Below are 21717 nucleotides of genomic sequence, written 5' to 3'. Positions count from 1 at the left end.
CTGCACAGAGGGTAAGGATGAACAAGTCAGATAAAGGATGTGTTAGAATTATCACATGGCAAGCTATTAAAAGGCTGCAATTTGGCCCAAAGAAGTGACGCAAAAAAATAATTTTGTCATGAGAGATTTTGCCTGCCTTTGGCTTTCTGAAGGTGAAGGCACATGATGACTTGTTTTTTTCTTATGGCTGGGAAGAAGGTGTCCATGTTCTCCTACAGCCCCTGTCACTCACCTTGACGTTGTCTGTGTCAGCAAGAACCATTTGGACCTTCCTTCTGGAACTCAGGGCCAAATAGCCCAAATTTGAAGATCAGGAGGAAGACCAAATGCCAGTAGTTCTTCATCTAGTAGCTCTTCTTTCTATCCTGTTCCTAGGCCTGTGACTCTGGCAAATGACTCATTCACTTAGAGGGCATCACAAACTTAGAGAGCTTTCTAAATTGGTACCATCCAGATCCTGCTCTGCAAAGCAGGCTCCTGGGACATAGAGCTGCAACTTAGCCTGCTTGAAAACCAGCTCAGGCTATATGCTTTTGCAATCTGGTGATAATAAGAACCAGCAGTATACCTCCTAGGCCTCTTTTTCAGCCTATTGATAGTTCTATGTGTTTTGTATGTAACTGGCATCAGACAAAGGGAAGAAAGCCTATAGGGTCAGAAATAGAAAACACTCACTAGACCAGATGCATTGCAGCTATCATAGTTTCCACTTACTTTTGCACATCTTTAATAACAGCCAATCTGAAATGGGACCAGCTGACAGGCTGCAATATATAACAATTATGTTCATGTTTATATGTGTCCCTAGCTTCCTTCCCCAAATGTACATGTTTGAAAAGTCTCGTGTTTTGCAGCCTCACCCAAACATCTGCAATCATTTATGGACTGAAACAGCTTGCCATCTCAGCCTAGGTTTTTCAATGCACACTACAACTGATGTCATTTTGGTATTTTGCATTTTCAAAAGAAACAAATATGTTTCCAGGCAAACCACATCACAGAACATGTCACAGTTATCAGTTCAAAGAGCCTCACTGACTCAGCAGCTTGTGCTGTGTTTCATCTAGTCTTCCTGAGGTCAGCCAGGGAAATGGTAGCCCAGGAATACACATCTGTGTGTATACAAACAGCTTCAGTCTTCAGTTGTTCTCTCCTCGACTGCCCACTGAAATAATCCTCAGCAAAGAACAAGAGCTGTCAAGTACAGGCTTGGCCAAGGCTTTCATATGAATCACAGTACATTCTGGAGTGGGTGTGTTTTGTGTGCCATTTTAGGGATGAAGGAAAACATACTGATGGAAATGGACATTGTTACTGCCATCACAGTGCCATCACATTATTATAAAGAGGTCCCTTAAACTTACATACAAAAATGTGTCCTGCTTACATTTTGTCTTTTCTGTAGCCAACACCAGAACTAGGGTGAGAAATATACTCCCAAAGGATCCTGGGAAGTGGAAGGATTCAGAATGGACCACTTAAACCTTTGCTTCTCCAATTTAGCAAAAGAAGCTAGACAGAGTTTGGGCTCCCAAACGACCCATCATGGATCCAGGATCCAGTGAGAAACAGTGATTAGACTGGACAGAGCAGAGGCAAAACAGAACTAGCTCTGGGGCTGCTCCTGACGAACCTGAACATGGCTTGAGTTTGTAACCTCATGCAAGTCCCCAGCTGAGGCCTGTGAAACTTTCCTGACACAAATCCAGCTGCATAAATCAAACTAAGGTGTTGTAGTAAAGCGGACAAGGGGATGCTAAGAGCTCAGCATTGGCAGATACTGATTAAACACTTTGATGACTTTGATGACAGGCTAACAGTGATAAAGTTCCATCAAGTTCTGAAGGCATCCAGTAAACTTTCTAAAGAAATATTCTTTGCTGAAATGAGAGGAATAAACTGTTCAGGGGATTCAAAGGAGTGATGAGTTTTTTAATGTGTAAATAATTTGGATTTACCTTGGTAAATGAGTTGTAACACAGCTGAGATAAGGAAAATATGCGGTAGCAGAAATGTAGACATTTTTAATGTTTTTCAGATGAGGTGGAAGGGCTTCAGTTTCAGAAGACCACAAACATCAAATGAAGTGTCTTAATACCTTGATGTAACAACTTCAGATAGAAATGAAGAAAACATAAAAGATGACTGCAAGAGTAATTCAGAGTTTTACTCTTGGAAATCAATCTCTGTGTTGCCACTGGGACTACTATCCAGTGCTTCTCTCCCCCTTTTGAGGTCTGACATATGGACACACACACTGACTTGACTAAAATAAATTTTTATCATAGATTGTAAGTCTTCATGAAAGAGCTTCAAAGAGTGGGTGTTCTTTAAAGTAGGCATTCAAAAGCACAGGTATCTAAAAATTTGTTATTAAAGAAGAGCTATGAGAGGTTTACAAGCCATATTTTCCCAAGGGCGAGCTGATATTTTTTCCCTTGTTCTCACAATTGAAGATTTCTTTTCACAGAACCAGATCCTGAAAGATCCTCGTGAGAAATTACTCTTCATTTTACAGGTGCCTCCTCTGCTGTCCCTGCAACATGCCTGGCAGAGCCTTTTAAGCTTTAAGGTAATATCACAGTGAATAGTTTTGAACGTAAGTCATGCTTGGCATTTCAGATTTTAACTGTTTATAGTGCTCTTGGGTTTACACAAATATGACAGTTCCAATGTTTGCTGTGGCACTTTTGTCTTAAGAGCTATTCACCATGATTTTATGTTTTGGGTGATGACAACATAATGTTTCAGGTCTATAAAACAGTTTGTTTTGAATATCTGTACTTAATACAGGACAGTTGCTACAGCCACAAGCTCCTCTGCAGCTTCTATCCATTCCCCAGAAAGCCAATGTTCTCCAGGCCAAACATCAGTACTCATCATAAAAGCTGCTGTAGAAAAAAGGTTATTTCCCTTCATTTCAGTGCTACAATGCTGCTGCAGAAGAAACACTTGCACTGCTCAGGAGCTGTGAGCAAGTCACAGAGAAATGACACAGGGATGTGTTTGAAAGTCTGTAATGGAATTGTCCCCAGTGAATGGGCTGTTCACAAAGGATCACTTCAGCTCCTTCCAGAGCATGTATTAAGGACAAGATCTGATGGCAGCTGTCTTCACTGGTAGCAGTTTTCCCTGCCCCCCCCCCACTTTCTCTTTCTTATTTTTTTTAATAAATTTAACTCCATAGCCACAGCACAGGTCCAGAAAACAGCTGTAGTAGAAGAGTTGGAGGGAGAAAGAAACTGAAACAGGACCAGGGATACTGTATGACAATAGAATTTCTGAAGACAGCATGCTACCACTAAAGTCTAACTTAAGGTGTGCAGAGAACATCTGACTTTACACTGACTATGAAATTTTTGCCAGGGAGTTTTATTTTCCTAATCTAATGAAGTTGGTTTCATAAAAACTTATATTTAATATTGTAAGAAGTATGAAATTTATACTAATATATATTGATTTTTACCTTCAAAATGAGGAGCAATGAATTACTTTGCAACCAAGGAATCATACCTGACTTCACAGAGATACTGATACTGTAACAGATTTGTAAAATCAAAATTACTTGCACATCTGGTCTGCATAGAGGTTCTGAGGATTTTGTCTATCTACATCATCAAATACCTAAATACAGTTCTCCTCCACTACATTCACATTGGTGGTAGTTGAGGCAAGAGTGTGATCCCAGTTCTGTCAGAGTTCTTTTTTACCTATCAGAAGAAAAAGGTTTACTGCCTGGATAATTCACGTATGGTTCTGTTTCAATTAATCAACAATTAAACACCCACCTCTAATAACGCCCAGATCTTTTAAAAGATCTTGACAATGCAAGTCATCCACCCGGATGTATGAAGCGTCTTCTATGTTCGCCAGTGTAAGAATGCCAAGATCCTCTTTTTGTGCTGGTGAGCTCTGTAAAGCTGACACACCTAAGAAAAGAATAGGCTCATCTCCATTAGATCTTACACACCTGCAATAAAACTGTTAGGAAAAATAGTTTTGTTGCAGAATCCTTCACCTTGGCAGCATTGTGAAAGCCAGGGGTATACAATTTAACATTGGGCTCAGTTGGGATTTACTTTGATATTCATCAGTGAAAGGGTGATTTTTTTACAGAATACCCTTTTGAGAATAGAAAATAGAGCTTTGAAGTCTTCTGCTGAAAAGACAGGTGAGCTGATCTTTGCTTCATATTCCACAGGTGACAGTGTAATGGTTGTGGAAAGTTAAGCACCGTTTCAACAACAGAAACTAAAAGCAGTCAGAGCAGAAGCATTCATTACATGCACGGAAAAAGCAGACAGTGACTCTCCACTTTAGTCCTTTGTCTTGGAAGTTCAGCAGTGAATTGGAGAAGCTTTCCACCTGCCTCAGCATTGTGTGAAGTGTAATGGAATTGGGTCAGTTTGTTCACTGAAATGTTCCTCTAAAAGATACTGGCATAGATTCACCTTGGGGCTGACTGTGTTTTTTTTCTATCAGTTACTGCAAATTGAGCAGTTGCAAGAGCCTCTCTATGGAGAGCCCAGGGGATGCACTTTTCCTGCCTATGGCCAGCTGAAACTTCATGAGCAGAACGCAGCCAGACTTTCAGCAAGCATAAAATGCAGGTATAGCTGCTGAAAGGGCAGCCCATTTCCAGTACGTAGATAACCCACTCACTTCTTTCCTGTCTGTGTATCCAGATTTTCTTCCACGGAAGTCTAGGGCAGTTGGGGAGATGGGTGCAGCCTGGTCATTTTCCACATGCAGGACTCTGAGGAACCAGGTCCCTGAGGGTATGTGGACTTTACCAGTCAAGACACAGGCACTCTTACCGAGTATCAGCCTGTGTGGATGGACCAGGAGAAAAGATTCCTTTAATAAACAAGTGAAAAAGGTTACTTCTTATTGCCTGCTCCTCTGGCTCTTGACACTGAACTGCAAGGCTCTAGTATTGAGAAGAGATGTAAAAAATTTACTGGAGGGTGAGTGGGTGTTACACAGCAACTGCTTGGTACAAAGAAGCAGTACATTGGAGTCAGCACTGAAAACTGGTGAAGAACACCAACTCTTTCAAACATGATTAGAATTAATGCTTTCACCATTTACATTTTGTGGAGTCATGTCACCTGAGCATTTTTCGTTGGGTAGAAGCCTCACACTATTTAAAACACTGTGTCCTGAGGCACTCCTTTCTCCAGTAGAGCAATAACTCCCTCTGGTGTTTGCCTGCTATTGTTACTGCCTCCGCCACAGCCCTGGAAAAACCCTGCCAGCGGCAGGAAACCCTGTCAGATGATGTATGAACTATAAACATTCTTTCCTTAACCGATGCCATTTTACACTTTGGGCAGAAAGGCCATTGCTTCCACCCGGCCGGCCCCAGGGGCACTCAGGTCCGGGAACATCATACATCGGGAAAAGTGGAATGCCGAACTCCGCTGCTGCCGAGGGCTCATGCTGCAAAGACTCATTTACATGCTCCCTGCATTTATTTAATTACATTAACAGTAGGCTTATTGCAATGTGTCTGGATGCTTTATTTGATGAATGCTGGAACTTACCAATCCAGTCCCGAGAGGGTTGGGATACACATAGGGATATGTCAAATGGCTGGATGATAGTTCAGAGTTAATGAATTGCTGTGCTCAGCTCTTGGGACAGACAATGCGGAACTGTCATTCAGCTGTAAACATATTTACAGGAATGCTGTCACAGCTTTGAGGCTCAAATCTGACCTACAAGTAAGTTGCAAGCTACATCTGCAGGCAGAGGAAGAAAAATGAGATGCAAGAGAATTAAGCTCCTGCCCTTTGGGCTAGACCATATCGATCTATTGGCATAATAATTCTGATTGTAAATTTTCTTATTGAAAATTTATGAGAAAATCAAAACTTTTAGTTTTAAATATATATTGCAGAATAATTTTAAAGTACACACTCAAAAGTTTTTTTTTAAGATTTCAGCTGCAATCAGATGATGGAAACAAATCTCAAGACAAGATGAAAGACACTAAATGTTTGAGTTATGCATTTTGCCAAAGAGAAGAGGCTATTTGATGGGATGTTTAATAGAAATTTCTTCCTGTGATCATTCAACTGGATGCTCACTCCAAACAGCCCAGAGGCTTTTTATATTTGACCTAAATGTCTGGATTTTTTCTCTTTTCTTCAGCATATCACAGAACAGAAATCTGTAAGCTGATTATTGTTGCTTAATTCTCTTCTGAATGCAAACATCTCTGCATATTTCAGACACTGCTATATAGAGCTGAAATCAGAAAAGCTAAAAGAGCTTGAGAGCTCAATCTAAATCCCAACTGTCTGGCTCTCTGGCCAATGCCTTGTATTATACAAAGTGTGTAACCATCCTACACCTTTGATGTAAAACAACTCTCTTTTAATGTGCTGTAATCTCTTATTCCCTTTGTCTCTCAAATAATAATCCTCTTGCTCATGGTAATCCTTAAAATCACATATGCTCTTTAAAGCTTTTCTTTTGGAAAGTATTCACACCCATTTTTCTGGGCACTGGCAACTAAATATTACAGACAACCTGATTCTTCTGACTTTGACCAAGACAATTGGAATTTTTTGTGTTCCACATTTACTGCTTGGCTGGAACTGGGTCAACAAAATGAGCAAACAGTTTCTAGTTGTCCAACAGAACCACAGCGTGCGGACTGTTTGTTTGGCCAAGGCAGAGGCACAAGATGTTTGGCAGAGTTAACAGGAAACAAGTAAAATGACATTTTAATTTGGGTTATAAAACAGAAAATGAAGTTTAGTTCTCTAGAATGATTGAAGAACATGTTCTCCTGGACTGTTGAAACAAGCTAGTAAAAGAAAAATTCTCACCTCCTCAGCAGCAATAATCAAATCCCCTGGCAGTGGCTCCTGGACGCTTACAAACATGCTACTGGCTACTCAGTTTCATTTCAATTTAGGTATTGCCGCCTTAAATCAGAGGTAGAGGTTGAGACTAGAATTACTTAATCAGATCAGCATGTTGATTTAAATGATCTAATAATGACAAAAGGTGGTGATTAGAATGGAAGTCTCATCAGGTCAGATGTAATATCCTAAATGACATAAACTGCATTAATTGCAGGACATGATGAATATGAGCCTAAGAGTTCAAAAAGAGAGATCTTTTAAAAGGTCTTAGAAGATCTTTTTTATTTGTTGATAAATGTGCACATTGCCATAAGGAATTTGTAGCAAGCTAGGAGGAGTGCTGGGGCAGAGCTTCCAATGATACAACAGCACAACCTGCTGATCCTCATCAGGTTGCTGATCCTCACCTGACCACCTCATCTTGTCTGTCCAAACCCAGCCAGTTTGCCTTGCTCACTCCCCGAAAGACCAAGTACAGAAATTTCTCCACATTTGCTTTTTACAGAGAGCAGGGTCTGCTGTCCTGTCAGCAGGACAGATCCTGGATCTACTCCTGATGTCTAGGAGCGTTTTACTTTTTTGCCCTTATTGGAAGGTGCTTCTCCCCATCTTTGGGCATCCATCCATAACCCCTCTGTGTTGATTTGTCCTACACAGACATGTTATCCCCCCTCTCCTGAGCCATCAGAGCAGGCAGAGGGAGGGATCAGTCCTGGGCTCTGGGTCAGCTGCTGACTCACAGCAGCTGCCTCGGGGATGATGGATACACAGACTCCAGCTGAGCAGCACAGCTCTCTGGCGTCACTAACTGGAGTTAGGGTTTCACTGTGCTTGTTATCTGATCTTGTCACTACAAGAGGCTTAAAGTTGCTCCTGAAGTTCTGTGAAACTCTCATTCTAGGACAAAACCAAGGTAATTTTGCACTTCCTTCCTATAGATTATAACCTACACATTATAACCTACACCTCATGAGTCACAAGCCAGAACACAAACTTCCCATTTTTGAGAGTCTGAAGAAAGGGGTCTTGATGGTTTCTCAGCCTAAGCAGCTTTGAACTTTTGATGTTCAGTGATGCCTCACAGACCTGCAGGTCCCTCTTTGCAGTGAACTATGGTAGCTCAAAGAACACCACCCAGGCTTAACAAGAACAATAAATAGTACCAATAAACACTCCAAGCTGAAGTGGGCTGCATGTGGGAATCAGGCAGTACTATTTCTAAAAGAAAGGCAGGAAATTAGGCTCTCTTATGCCATTTCAAATGTTTACAGTAAATCAGCAAAATTAATGGTTGTAGCAGATAGAAACTCTGCTCTGACTGAGAAATTAACTGTATTCCAAGCAAACTAACCAGTATTAATTTCCTTACAGCTGTTTTCGCCATTTATTTCCTTGATTTCCCAAAACGATGTCAGCTGAATTTTCTCATGAGTGCAAACATTTGTGTTGCAAAAAATAAGAAACTCAAGAATTTAATCCATTTTTAGGAAATGGAGTTAACTTATCAACTATAAGTGCTAATCTTCCCATCTCACATGAAATCCAGAAACTTCAGATAGATATAAAACACTTAGTTAACTTGACTCTTTGCACAAAGATTTAGATTCTAAACAATGATGGCAAACACTTGTCAAAAGGAACCAGGTTCAATTTGGTGAGCAGAAAAAAATAACATCAAGGTTACAAACAAGATCCCTAGGAAGATGCTGAACAAAATTTTCCATGCAGATGTACTGATGCATATTAAAAAAGGAACCTCATTTCTTCCATTTCTCTCTCTAAGGAGGATCAAAAGTCCAGCTATCACAGGGAGCATCCTTGCTTTTTTTAGTCCTCATCGAGGTGACGACAAACAACTCTAGTCTGCCAAACCTTAATAAAGTAACCACTTTCCCAATCTTTGTTAGCAGTGTATTGATTAGATAAGCATAACTATTGAATTTTGAAATATGTTTCTTTTTTTGGTTTCTGAACTTTCAAAATCCATGACTTCACTCCTAAATCACTTTTAGTGTTGATTGAAAAACAATTTATTGAGGTAACTATGTATTAAAAAAAATTTAAAATCTTAATTGAAATGAGGTTGAATGAACAGAAATTAAAATAGAGGCAAATTTAAAATCATGGCATATATGCTAATACTATGAGAAGAAGAAAACTTTAGTATTCAGATGGAAAGCTTACTGTTATAGCACTCACAAGACTAGAATCAGAAGGTCTAGAGTAAAATTCAAGCTCCAATTTCCTTTTTATTTTAGTTTTTTTTCATCACTGATACAGGGCCAATAATCCTTACTTTTCTCATTTGTGAATTGTTGCAAGGATGAAAAATATAATGTCAATGTTGAGTACTATCATAATTAGTTTTATAAGTGGGAATGGAATCATGAAGATCTATTATAAAAGTAAAGAAATTGGGTATTTGAAACCATAAATGCACAACACTGAACACATCAGGAAATAGTCTGGTGAGGAAGAGAAATGAATCATTTTTTTTCCTTGTAATGAAGCAAAATTTCACTAATCACCATATGATTTTTTCCCCCACATATTTCCAACTAAGGAGATCCATTCTGAAAATGCTTATGGAACAATTTTTGAAAATTAATACTATCATAAGTGCAAGTATCTTTTGATGCATGTATGGGTAGAGTCTGAGATTTTCACTTTACAGAAGAGTGGCTGCATTGACAAGGAATAGGATTATGTAACTAGTAAAATTTTGTAGTTAAGTGAATTCTAAAGTAGCTAGTGATACATGAAAAAGGAAATTACAAAGTCCTTTTTAATTATCTCTGTGTATTAAAAAAAAATTAACTGTTCTCACCTGGAGAATTCACAGAGGACACAAATAGCATAATAGTAGAATTAACCACAGAAGAAAAAAAACTCCTTAAAATATTAAAATTAATGTCAAAAGTAATCAGTTTAAGATAACACATGACAAGCATAATTGGCTTATTATTTGTCCAGGCAGTCAGTAGAACAAGACTGATGACAAACCTTACAAGTTACAGCAATTTATCAGTTTCTTATAAAATAGTTTAGTCATATTGCTCTACAAAAGTGTATGTCTATATATCAGGCAAAGGTCTGACTTTGTTTTTTGAATCATAGACATCAGTTGTTTACCTCTTCTCTGCAGTGGATTTTTAGGATTCACTCCCCTGACAAACATGGGAGTGAAATGCTTTGGAAACTCTGTCCCTTTAACTTTTTCACTCCTAATCTCAGCAAAACTTCACAGCAGCAAGCACCTGCTTATTGTTCAAAACAAAGTTACTTAGTGGCCTTTGGCAAGTTTCCTTTCAGTCAAAATTAATCCTACTTTTTCGTCTATGGCTGAAACACAGAAACACATTCCAACTCAACTCATGTTCTAGGTATTTCTAAATCAATATGAAGGCTTAAACTCCCATGTGATTTTTATGTTTAGGTTGCAGAAACAGGCACTGATGTAGTTATTCTTTCAAAAATAAACTCAAGGTCATCCTAAATTTTGTTCTTAAAAAAAACTTTAGAAGCAATGAAGTGAATCTGGAATACAGCATGGGTAACCTGTAGCAAAGTGTATGAACTGCATATACACCTGCGTGGTGCTACACCTTTCTGTCCTGATTAAAATGTAGAAGAATGCTAAAGTGAACCAACTGGACATCAAAAGTAGAACACCATGATACCACAAGTGCTTGTGTACCAGCCATGACTGCTGACAAAACATGAAAAGTGGCTTGGTGAGCACTTCCACCAGCTCCCTCAGTAGCCTTGGGTGATCCCAGCTAGCTCCATGGACCTGTGTGTGTCTAAGTGGTGCAGGAGGTCACTGACCATTTCCCCTTGGATTATGGGGGTTCTGCTCCCTGTTCCAGTCATCCAGCTCAGGGGCTGGATACCTGGAGAACAACTGATCTTACAAAGACTGAGAATAAGGAGGTATTAGGTAGCTTGGTCTTTTTCTCATCCATGAGGATGTTTTCCTTTCCATTTCAAACCTTCAATTAAGATACACAGGTCTATCACTATGTCAAATCCTAGGCTTTTAAACTTTTAACACCAACCACATGATTCGTGTTGTCAGATCTGTCAAAATTCAACAACTTCAGCAGATATTAAATGCAGTAGCACAGACTCTGTTGTCACAGCTGGTTGGCTCTAGCGGGACTTGCCGCAGGACCCTGCCCCTCTGTGAGGGTTCCAAGCCTGCCTGTCTCCTGCTCCCAGAAGTCCCTTGGGGTGACCTTCTGGGCTTTTCATCTTCTCTAAAACACCCTGGGAGAGCATGAGCACAGGGCAAGCTTTCTTGGTGATGGAGCAGCAGTGAAGGGATTTAACAGGTGGCTGGTGGCTCGGCTTTCTGTTGAATTGACCATCCTCATGCTGTTGAGATCAAATTATATTGTTTACAGTGTGTTATGAAACACTACTTTGGACAGGCTATTTTTCATTATTACTGAAATCAAGTAACTGAATGCAAAGGACAGCTGGGCAAGAAACATATTTTGTAGACAACACGGTATTGTATTACGCTATACTATCAAAAGGCAGTCAGTGAATGTCAGGGTGTGTAAGTTTTCACTGGCTGAAGTCTTCTGAAACCACATCTTTCCTGAATGAAGGCATGTTACAAGAAAAACAAAACCAAAAAATTGAATTTCAGTTTTCAAAGAATTTCTTGTACAGTTGCTACATACTCAACTCTCTGTGGATCCATTTGAAGTAATAAACCCAAATATATATATATATATATAAGACTTATGAAAGATTTTCATGGCTGAAATTGATAATTTCAACTTTGATACATCAGGCCCTTACAGGATTTGAAAGAAGCAGCTGCACAGAATAATTAGGCAGCTGGAGATCAACCTTCTGCAGCAATATAAAGCTCCAGTTTCTGAGCCTGCAGGGATATGCGATATCAGATTTTAAGCAGTGACGTCTTAACATGCAGAAGAGCTGTCACTGCTGTTTTCAGTTTCAAGAAGGAAATTATTTCTGGGGGTAGAGCCAAATTTAAAGAGGAAACATTTTGGGAGAGTATTAAAGCTAAAGCTGGAAGCTCTTTGAAATGGCAAACATGTTTGAAACAGCAAAGTTTAAGCCTTTCTTTTAAACATTACTTATCACTACTTTTACCTTTCCTAAAATATTTGATTTTTAACCTTGTTTACACTGTGTTCTAGTGAATTTTTTTGTGATAAGGCTTGCAACTCAATGCAAAAATCATAACAGCTTATGGGATCAACTTTATTCTGGCCTTTTTCGTCTCTGCATTTCTTTTAAAGAATGGGTTTTTTATATTTGAGATTTTATTAGGATGATTGGTTAAATCTGTGGACCATTAAATACTGCACAGAGAGCATAAAAAGTGCTCTACATGTACCAGCATTGAATACTGGAAAAACTGGGGAACTCCTCTGAGAGCTAGTCAGGTACTATGGGATTTCCAACAGTGCATGGCTACATTTGCATCCTCTGCCTATAAAGAAACTCCATATGATGGTGGAAATTACTCACAGTCTCATTATTAACACAAATTGTTATAAAATCCAAACACTGAAAATCCCAGAGAAAACCACACACACAGAGAGCCATAAGCTACAATTTAAACTAAATTGAAGCTGGGGAGAAATCAGAGGACAGAAGATTAGTTATGAAGTCTATATCATATATTTTTCTGTATAATCAATATAGGCATCTATCTGCACATAATATATGCCCCGTACTCAATCTGTAAAAAAATCCCACAGGCCTTATAAGTCTTAATTCAACCCAACTGGCTATTTCATAATAAAATGGCTACTAATTCAGTAGAGATTGGGTGCAGGAGGTAATCACCTCCTACATGCGAAGGAGAGCTCCCTGTGACTTCAGTTCTACCTCAGCAATTAACCAAGTACTTAAATAAGCATTTCCAGCCAGAGACCTAAGACTCAAGTTCAAAGCAGGCAGACATGCTCCTGCCCATAGCAGGGGGTTGGAACTAGCTGATCTTTAAAGGTCCCTTCCAGCCCAATCTGAGATCCTGTGTCACTCTGATACAAGGAAATTTCTTGTTTAACACCACACAGGAGCTTTGTGTCAAATGCAGGGAACAATCCAGCTCCAGAGGGCAGTTTTCGTCTGCCTTCCTGAGCAATTTTCACTCACAGCTTCTTCATCAAAATGTTCTCCAGTCTTATTAATTTCTATCCCATCTTGTTGAGTCACTCTGAATTTCCTTTGAATTTCATTTTAAGAGCCAACTACTTCAGGTCAAAGTCTAGTAAAATTTATCTTTTCAAGTTTAAAAGCTCTTTTGAGTCTTTTTGGGAAACTTACTATGAGGAATAGGATGAAAATCATCTACCTCAAAAGATAACAGACTTGAGGTTCTCTCCCAGCTGGTCCCAGCTGAATATCCCTGTGATCATGGTGGGTCCTCTTAGAGACCACAGTTTAACACTCTTCCTGCTGTGGCTTGCACCTAAGTCTTCTTGCCTTGTCAGTCACTACCATCTCAATTTTTAGTCCCAGGCTTACAAAAATGCCATTCTGTCTCCTTGTCTATCTCAAGAGCCAACAAGCAGTTTATAGGATCCTATGGGGTGACTACTTTGTCTTCCTGATATTTGCTCTTACAGCTCCCCAAGAGAGTTGTCTTAGGCAAACACTTGGCCCTGGAGTTAAACATCTGTTTTCCAATTTTTTTTTTAAAAACAAAGTACATCACCATGGCCTGGTACTTGAGAGGGGTTTTTCCCTTCAGCAAGTGAGAAAGCTTTCGTTTTGAGAAGAAAAATATCTTGTTGAACATGTTATGCATTATCTTTCTCTTTTAAAGATGACCATGAAAGACAGCAAGTGCTTACATTCTGCTCTAGTCTCTTTATTAGGAAGCAATGCTTGCTACAAGCAAGACTTTGAGGAAATCAGGCATCCATACATTGAAGATCTCTGGAAGAAATTACTAGCTCTTTGCTTTAAGTGATTCCCTTTGTTCCCACATGATCATATATGCATAAGTAAAACCAGCTGTACTCAGGCCTCACAAAAGTGATCTTTCTCTGTGGGAATTTAAAAGGCCAGAGAGCTGCAGCACTGCTTAGTAGGGCTTATTGCTGATGCTAATGAAGAACAATTGGGTCAGAGGAGGAAGCAGCCACATCTCATTTTCATCACTGGTCTGCTGGAAAGCTGTGACCCACATTTGCAGTTACTTCCAAGAAAGTTCTCATTTTATCCATTTCCAGTTTGAGATGATCCTTTGTCAAAAGCATAAGCAGGTATCCTTCAGGGAAATGCGGATTCATACTGCAACTTTCTGCCAGGGACTAAATTGTTCACTAAATTAGGGGTGGAAATAATGCAAGTTGTTGATGCAAGGAATGTGGATGGAAAAATCTGTTTAGAAATCTCTCAAGATTAAATAAAGCTGACAAATTAAAAATTCACAAAACTGAGGCACAACAACAGCTTTCAAGAAAATAAGCATTGTTAATATCAAATTTGCAAAGCTCTGCACTAGAACAGGCACATATCAGGTAGAGCACCTGTTGAAGTATTTTAATAGCTTTCCAAATCAAAAACGTCATTTCACATTCCTTGTTTCCAGGATCAGATGTCAGTCTCCTTGGAAGCAGGAGTTGTAGCCGATATCATCCACTGTTTCACTTTCAACAGCGCCGGCTCATTGTGACTTTCCAAGCATTCCCCTCTTCTTGTTTTTCGAAACATTGTGAGAACAGTTTTCATTTTCTCACATGACGGGGGGTGATGGTACCAAGGCTGTTGCATGACTTCCAGAAAAGTGAAAGACAAGGGGCACCCTTTGGCTGCGCTGCAGCTCGCTCTCAGCTGAACCGCACTCCTCGGAACTGTCTGTCCTCGGCGCTGCCTGCAGCTGTGAAATCCAGAGTGTGCCTTGGCTGCTCAGCTGCTCAGCTTCAAAAGACATGAGATTCATGGGCTTACTTCTATATACAAAGAGAATTATCTAGGACATATTTATTTTAGGGCAAAATTAATTTTTACCTTCAGTGTGCAGTAACAGTTTTTCACGTTTCAGTTAGGGTACATTGAAAGAAAAAAGGAATTAGCCCATAACTTTTTGGATATCAGAGCTACACTTAATTCAAACTACTGCTGTTATTATCAACCTAATTCTTGTAAAAGGAACTGTAGTTGTTTCAAACCTAGTTAAGAGTTTTGTATCTTGTGCTGGAGCAGACCCTTATGACCAATTCTGACCCATTAGCAAGAGGAGGGTTCCCTGAAAGCATCAAATGAGGTGAATCACCACACACAAATGCAGTTATTAAAAAACTGACCCTGTGCCACACAGTTCATGCACCTGAATGAACCATAGGCCTTGCTCTCACTGTAAATGTTACATTTTAAAATCTGTAAGTTGGAAGAACACAATATACTGTAATTGTAGTGTATTTGTAACAACTTGTTCAAGAAGAGATTTTTGTAAAAGAACTATCGTGAAGTGGAATTGAGCCAGCCAGATTACTGGCAAAGCTTCCTGCTGAATGTGATTAGATAAAGGGGGAATGGAGACTGGAGAAAATTGATCCTCTCAGCAGAATTTGCCATAATTATACGCAGGATGGGGAATTAGTTATTATTCTGCTGTTAAAACCCTCAAGTGGCCAGAAGAAATATTCTTGCATAATCTGCTTTTTCTATCTAGTCCATGTAAAATGAAGATCATGTTAAGAAAAATGGAGATGTGGCTGACCAAGTTCTATAAAGCTGGTAATTTTTTGCCCTAAAGGTTAGACAGGGTAAAGGGGTATCGGGATTGCCTTACCAGCCCGTCTCCAATAGCCAGCTAACTTTTGTTTAACAGAAATTTTCATTTTAAGAAGTAAAATAATGAATTTCACACATGCAATGCAGGAAAGCCTCACCTCAAATGCTATTCTGTGAAAGCAACATCTTTGTGATGGTACATTGCCAGCCTGACCTGAACTCTGCCTCCTCACATTGTTGCAACTCAAATTCTCATGTTTTTACTAACACAACAGGACTTCTGTGACTGCAAATTTCTGTTTTTGCAAGGAACACATAGCTTGGAGCTTTCTCATTGCTGCCTTATGCAAGTAGAAATGGTGTAATAAGATGAAATAAGAATTCAGAAAAGATACAGAAGATTCACTAACACACCAGGGAATAGGATATATAGCTTAGCAAGAAGGGTGGGGGGATTGCTCTTGATGCTACTGAGTGCAGTGAAACAGCAACAACAAAATGGTGAGAGGTGGGCACTGCTGGCCCATGGGCCAATAGCTGAGTTTGGTGACAGAGGGACTGTGAGCCCAGCTGCACAAGTGGAACCCACCTCAGTTCCAAAAATCAGAAACAGTTACATAAGTATTCAAACTAGCAACATGGAACAGAATCAGAGGAAACGGAAACAAAAGAAAGAAGCTGTGAAAAAGGACAGCTTGTCTGAAGGATAATTATATGCAGTTAAAAAGAACTAGGAAAAAAACACTGGTATTGTATGCTTACAGATTAGCAATGATCTTTCTTTGAGTGCAGTCTGTGCTAGTTATCCCCATTTCTTCCATTTCAGAAGTTGCAAACATGATGGTTTCATAGTTCATGACTGGGTGGGTGACCTTATCTGCTGTATTTCTACAAGCCACCCTATCCTGTCTGCTGAGATGGCCTCACTATAATTCTACTAATTAAAATACAAAAAGGAAAAAAAAAAAAAAAACCAAAACGAAAAAGGAAATTTGATTTCCTAGTAGGGATCTAGAAAAATCTCTCAAGTTGTCAGAGCTGAAACACTGTCGTCTCCTCTTCCCTTCCTGCTTGTAACCCATTCCCTTTCTTCAGACAGGAATGACACTTGTCTGCTGGAGCTGCCTTGTTTGTCCAACAACACATTGGGCTGGAAATTGAAAGAGAGTTCTTCTTTGAGCTAACCAGAGGGGTGCAACTGGGGGAAACCAAAAAATTAAAATATAGGCAACATTTAGAGGAAATGACTGATTTAGAGGAAATCAGCCATGGGTGATTAATATGATTGTGCACAGTGGGGAATGTTGCACAGCAGTAACATTATGCAATAATGATTTTAGCAGATATAAAATATGACTATATAAATGATGGGCATCTGAATACTGTCTGAAGAGTCTGTAGTCTGACTTCTGCAGGGGTGTTGCTGGCTGACAAACTAAAAGATATCTATATTTTTCATAGGCAGCAAAAGATGAAAGATAAAAATCTATGAGACTAGATTAATTATCATCATTAGAGGAGGACACATCATTAGTTTTCTCTAAAACAGTATCAAAGAATGGTTGGAGAGCTATTATCTGTAAAAATCAGAATAAATGTCCTAGGAAAAACAGTGACTGACATGAGCGTCATGAGGTCATCAGATACAGTTTGCTAAACAGCAGTTTTTATTGAGGAAATGAGCCATGCCATTAGCTTCAGCCTGTCCCCAAACAAATCTTCATTAACTAACCACTTCTGTGAAGAATGGCAAACAGCTCTGTCTGATTATTGAGGGAAGTCATCAGGGACTGCACCAGAGAAATCAGTGTAAATGCAGCTCCAGGAGAAGACATGCCAGTCGCCTTCAACTTCAACGAGTATTAAAATATTAATTCAATGGAATTAGATAGGAAATCTTCAGTGAGAGTAAAGATGAATCAAAGTGTATGAAATAAAAAGTCTTTTATAAAACACATTTTAAACAGATGAACTGATAAAAATCAGCAAAGCAGCTAAAGTATAAGTGGAAAGCTGACTGGCAGATGATGTGCATCAGCAGCACACAAGGCATTAGCAGGCCTTGTCCTATAAAATTGTTTAATGGCATTACCACTTTTGCAACGTCAACTTATTTTCACTTAATCTGAGAAATGCAACACTTTCCTTTTTTTGATGAAAAGCCATAATTTTTTAACTTACTGCAATTTTAGGAAGATGTATGCTAATTTGGATTTTGCAAAATTTCTACAAACTGCCCCAGTAGAAAGATACCCACTTGTTCCTGATACTTTATCAAAAAGCAAACATGCACCAGTTTTATTTTACAAGTGAAATGTTTTTCATAACAATATGAATAAGCTAGATATTGCTGACGGTTTGAATTAATAATTTCCCTGGGTTTTTTTCTCTCTCCAAAGAAGCATATTGTCATGCTCCAATAACAATAATAATAGACTTTTCAGGAGAATAAAATTAGATGTAAAAGATGAAGCCAGATTATGCTGATACAGCTAGTACACTTCAGTGTCAGAAGCTGACTATGCCTCAGGCCCCAAATTTGTTAATGTAATGCTGGAAGTGAGAAAAAGGAAGCCTAGATCAGGTGGGTATGCCTAATCCTGCACCCATAATTAATGTCACATGTTCCAAATTACCACACTTATGTTGTTTAATAAACACACTGGGGTTATTTTGGAAATTAGTGGTGGTAATTGACAATTTCAATTACATACATTTTGGCTTCAATAAAAAATACTTTGTTCTTGTGCATCTGCACAGGCATTGGCCAGAATGCCACCCTAAAAGAGTTCCTGACACTTTTCCATGCCTGCTGGAGAGGCAGTTGTCTGAAGATGGAGTGAGGATTCCTCTCCACATCAGCAATAGCTGGCAAAGTTAGCTGTTTGCCAGTTCTTCAAAAGACATGTATGTACCAAACTTAATGTGCAGAGGAGGAAATAACAAATGGTCTGAGAGAAGTGCACATGATTGCAGTGCAAACAGAAACCACCCCTTTAATGGAGTCATGCTAGTTTGCAATGGGTGGTGTTTTTTATCATTGTTCCACACAGATATGAAATATTGTGGCAGTGGTCAATTCTCAGTATGGTGTTATGGACAACAGGGAACCCAGTATTCCTTCATCTTGTTCTGCTGAGCATGATCTCCTTGTTAATCATGAAGAAGGAGAGATACAGTTGCCCATTCAATCTCTTCCATTTATGCATGTGACAGAAACAATCCTGACACTGGGCAATAAAGTCAGTTTTTATTTTCTGCAAATTTGCCTGCTATTGCAGGATAGGGGAAGTGTAAATATTTACCTCATTGACACTTCTGAGGATCTAACTTTTTTTAGCAGCAAAATGGAAAAATAAGCCCAAACTCAAAATCTGAAAAGATTCCCTTTTGTTTTGCAATTCATGTCTGTATTATGCTCTAGAATGTCATTGTCCAATCTGAGATTTCAACAGCAAAAGGACTAGAAAAGCTTATGTTTGTTTATTCTAAAAAAAAATATCCTAAACTGGATTCCAACAGATTCATGCTCCTTCCCCAGACTCCTCTGGTTGTAAAGGTACTGGCAGTGAAATAGAGGAGCCAGATGCTTCTGTGACACCAGGCATACAGAAATCATGAACTGATGCTACGATGGTGGCAGCTGAGGACACTCAGCACCTTACACAACTGGACCCTCAGTGAGCAAATTTTGCAAGAAAAGAAAGACAAGTCTCAGCTTTGTAACTTAACAGACTGCCCTGGTCTGCAATATTGTACTTAAAATATTAAGACATGTATCTGCAGAACAGATGGGGGGAAACATTCCCCTTCATTTGATGAAATTCCAACACTGCTGCTGTGGTCCCAAAAATTCCCACAGCTATTCAAACTTTCTATCCAGTGCCTACTTATCTGTCATGTTTATTTTTTTCCATTCACTAGTTTTGCCAGCCCTTTGAAGGCAATAAAGGGATTCTGGACACCATTAACTTGACGACCATTTCATATCCCTCTATATCTCCTGCCGGCAGGAAAAACGGAATCTCATCACAACCAGAAAATATGTTCTAAAACAAATGTCAAAAAACTGTCTACACTGGGAGCTCAAACAGCATCAATAAAACGTGCTAGACAGCACATCATCTCCACCTAGTCTACACACCAATTCATACATGATGAAGGAATAAGGAAAGACAAAGTATTTTGGAAAAATTCAGGTTCAAAGCTCCATGCATCTGTTTCTCACCATCAACTATTCACACAGAGAAAGGTGTTACTGATTCTACATAATGAATGATTTTTTGAAGTGCAGGCCACAATTCTGTTTTATGAAACTCTTCTGGACCTGCTTTGCTACTCAAAATGTGTATTTTTCCTTTGTCCTTCCCCTTTTTTTCAATTCTTCTCACTTTTTTTTTACTTAACCATCAAACTCTTTGCCCTTCAATGAAAGCAGGTATGTTGAATTAGGAAAAAAAGAAAGTGTTAAGAGTAAAAACTGCTTTAACTGCTATGTATTTACAGATACACATTTTCTCCAGTGGTGCATGTCACCTGTAAGGTGGGCTATTATATTTTATTAAATAATAAAAAAAAAAGACTACCCACATGTTTTCAGGTTCAGTTCACCCTACAGGTATTCCTTGACTATGCCACCCAAACTCACAGGATGTGAGAGCAACCTTTGCACTCAGTGAGAGCCTCCTCAGCTAAAGTAGCAGTAAGCGCCCTCCAGAAGGGGAGATCCACACTTCTGCTCTCAGTAAGCACTGACAGAAATAGAAAAAGGCTCTCAGGACTGCAGCACATATCTGAAGCCCAGAAAGGGGACAACTGGCAATATAAATCGGATTATGGGAGGGAGCTCTTACTCCTAATGCCATGTGCAATCTGTGGAAGTACGCGACACTGGAACAGATGTTGGTGTGCCGCAGGCTGCAGAGTCTGTGTAGACAAGACGTGCCTGTTTGAGAATTAACCCTGCAGGTAGCTCGTGTGAGCTTAAACACAACTGCCTATTTATGCAAAATGACAATGTACGCATCTGGGTGAATGCGATGCACCCTTTTGGCTGTGGGCAATATCCTAGAGGAAGATCTAGGAAGACTGAATGAAGGTGTTGGTATTGGAAGTCTTAAGTAGTGATGTCCTTGTCCTTACTTATCTCTTTATTTATTTATTTATTTATTTATTTATTTATTTTTCTGAAAGGAGAATAAGCGTTTTGGTCTTAGCTGTGCATTAAGGTAATTTCTAACATGATCTAACTCCCTCATAGCCACATCCCAAACAGGGCAAAACAAGCTTCCTTGGAAGTATGTAACAAGACAGTAACTGACTTCACCTAGACCAGAGTATGCAGCCCTACTGACCCCACAGTCAGGGCTTCCAACACAGATGCAATACTTCCCTTCACCCCTTCTCCATCTCTCTGGAACCCTTCTTCTTTTGCTTCCCCCTTTTTAAATAAAAAAGGCACATGGTAAAATGTCACATGAGCATTGAGAGGGTTGTATGGGATAAGACAGTGTAAGGCCATGGCACCAGGTAACAACTTGTTCTGTTACTTGGGTGCAAATTACCCATCATGTAAACTGGAAAGTGGCAGGTTTTCTCAGGACTTTGTGAGGCAGTCAGATTGAGGTTCATGGAGGAGTTGGGTTTTATTCATAGCTTGGTTATTTTGGTGTAGTAGATCCTGATTTTTTCTGCCAGAAATCTACATAATTTTGATTCTTCATGGAGTTCAGAAGGAAGTTAAAAGAAATAGAGAGGAAAAAAAAAATTCAAAACAGAAATAGACTGCCACCATTTGTTTTGCTATCCTGTTACAATATTCTGACTTTCATCTAAACCTTCCCATTGGGATACATATCTACATTTTACTTGAGCTAAAGACAGAATTAATTTGAAAATTGTTACAAGAAAGAGAATGGTTATCAAAGCACCATCATCTGGACTGTGCAGAGAGAAAAGGTAGGCATCTTCCTCAACAGAACAGGCAAGAGATCTGTCACAGTAGAGGGTTCTGTGGTATTATTTATTGTTTTTTTAGGGTTTTTTCCCCTCCTCTGATAGCTTAGCTCAAATCCTTGATCAAAGCAACTAGGAATTGTTCTGC

The 21717-nt window shown here is 39.3% G+C and overlaps 1 protein-coding gene across 4 annotated transcripts in view; it reads right to left on the bottom strand.

The window, feature by feature from the left end:
* The window catches only part of DLGAP1 (DLG associated protein 1), a 130860-nt gene that overhangs the window by 56777 nt on the left and 52366 nt on the right, over positions 1–21717 (bottom strand). The window lies entirely within an intron of this gene.

The sequence above is a fragment of the Onychostruthus taczanowskii genome, unplaced genomic scaffold (assembly GCF_017590055.1).
Source record: "Onychostruthus taczanowskii isolate IOZ18803 unplaced genomic scaffold, ASM1759005v1 scaffold16, whole genome shotgun sequence".
NCBI classification, from domain to species: Eukaryota; Metazoa; Chordata; class Aves; order Passeriformes; family Passeridae; genus Onychostruthus; species Onychostruthus taczanowskii.
Note: the sequence above shows the minus strand (reverse complement) of the source record. Positions and strands in the feature narration are given on the sequence as shown.